This window comes from Microtus oregoni, unplaced genomic scaffold (assembly GCF_018167655.1).
Source record: "Microtus oregoni isolate MIOR12 unplaced genomic scaffold, Mior012 000008F_ref0000371, whole genome shotgun sequence".
Classification (NCBI taxonomy): Eukaryota; Metazoa; Chordata; class Mammalia; order Rodentia; family Cricetidae; genus Microtus; species Microtus oregoni.
The window spans coordinates 15,694,585-15,696,674 of record NW_024543067.1 but is presented as its reverse complement, the minus strand read 5'-3'; the positions used below and the strand labels follow the sequence as shown (position 1 = coordinate 15,696,674).

Genomic DNA, 2,090 nt, shown 5'->3' with positions numbered 1-2,090 from the left:
CGGATACTTAGGTTTCTTATTATCAGTTGAGTCCTCTGTGAAGTGGAGATAACAATGTGGCCGACTATGGGCTTTTGAGAAGGTTAAATGCATACTGCATAAGCTGGCCTTTGAAACAGGAAGAAATCATTTTAAATGAAATTATCTTAAGTGTGAACTGCAACTGTTACACATATTTGAACCTCAGATAGTACCACCGCCTTCCTATAAACCTTTGCTTCGTTAGCTATGTGTATAAGACAAGGAATCTTGTTCTAAACTGTTTTCTGTGATCTGTAGCCCTGGCTCGCCCTGATTAGGTGTCCTATTTGATCATTACGCATGACCAGGTAAAGACCAAAGAAGTCCTCATCTTCTCTCTGCCACTCAATTATCATAAACTGATAAGCAGTCAACTGTAACTCCTGCATTCTGTGCCCAGTCAAGGACTAAACCAGTCATATCTACTGGGCTGTTCACTGCTATTCTACTCCTTGCCAAGCAGGACAAACTTGCCTAATCATTCACCCTTTCTCTCCTTTTTCTCAATCTCCAAATCAAATCAACATTGTCAACGTTCATGTTCCCTTAATAAACACTATATAAGTCACATTTGGAAAGGGAAAGAAGGAAACAAGGGAGGGAGGAATGGAAGCAGAGGGGAGGGTAGTGGAGGAAGACACCTGTCTCTAAGAAGTAGACTGTCATAGGCGGAGTCAAGGAGACACCATGTAGCTGCCCAAGAAGCAAGAGGTAACAAACCATGAGCCGTAATAGAAATGGGTTAATTTAAGATATAAGAGCTAGCTAGAAAAATGCCTGAGCTATTGGCCAAACAGTGTTGGAATGAAGAAGAAGAAGAAGAAGAAGAAGAAGAAGAAGAAGAAGAAGAAGAGGAGGAGGAGGAGGAGGAGGAGGAGGAAGAAGAAGAAGAAGAAGAAGAAGAAGAAGAAGAAGAAGAAGGCAACACCCAGAGAGTCAGGCACAAGCACACACCTTCAGGAAAAGTAATTGCTTGCAGAGGGCTTGTAGTTCCCACAGTCCTTAAAAGTACAATCCTTCTGCTTCAGCTACCAGACTAACTGAGATTACAGACTTGTACCCACCAAGCAAAAGTGAAATAATTCTTTCTAGTAACACTTCATGGCAAGACATACAATTTTGCAAGATTTTGATGGATTTGCTTATGGATATGTATACACACACACACACACACACACACAGAGAGAGAGAGAGAGAGAGAGAGAGAGAGAGAGAGAGAGAGACTCAGTACATTCAGTGTAGCAGAAGATGGTCAAGCTAAATTTTAGAAGTCAGTGTTCAGGGAAAGAAATGGGAATTTATGAGAAGAAAAATATCAAAAGATGCTTACAGAGTTGTTGGATATTCTAGAACTGATAGCCAAGGAGAATATATAAATTTGGCCTTGAACAAAGAAGGAAAGAGCAGAAGATGAAAGAGAAACAAATTACTTTTTAAAAGATATAGCAGTAGCCACCTTGGTTCAGTATCTGACATTTATTTTCTCAATTGTTGTCTAGAAAACATATCCCAGAAAAATTACACAATCACCTCAATAGATGCAGAAAAAAAACTTTTTGTCAGAGTCCAACATCATATAAAAGCTCAGAAGAAGCTTGGAACAGGCAAACTTGCACGGCAGGAGAGATTCCTTGATCAAGAAGTTTGGTTTTCCCAGGGTAAGGCTTATCTACTTCCCTCCAGGTGTGCTGACCTCTGTGATTTCCCCAAACAAGAGACATTTGGGCACATCATCTGAAGTAGTGGGGGACTGCAATTGTATTCTCCCCTTAAAAGAAGAAAATCTGGGGAAAAGGGAACGTATTTAAAGCCGGGGAGATGGCTTAGTGGATAAGACTGCTCCAAGAACCCACATAAATACCCAAGCATGACTGCACATATACCTGTAACCACAGCATTGGCAAGGAGAGAAAAGTAGATCACTAGAGCTTGCTGGTCATTAGCACGCCTGCCCCACCCCCACCAAATGGTAAACTTCAGGTTGAGGGAATAAGACAGAGTGAGAGAGAAAGGCATCCGGTACCTTCCTGAGGCCCCCACATATGGACACACAGGCACATGCTTCTACA

General features: G+C 41.6%; 1 non-coding gene across 1 annotated transcript; it reads left to right on the top strand.

Annotated features, from left to right (window-relative positions):
* Positions 1-1,627: 1,627 nt before the first annotated feature.
* LOC121452035 lies at positions 1,628-1,792 on the top strand. Its single transcript, XR_005974774.1, has one exon. It is a non-coding gene; the product is annotated as a U1 spliceosomal RNA (small nuclear RNA).
* Positions 1,793-2,090: the final 298 nt, after the last annotated feature.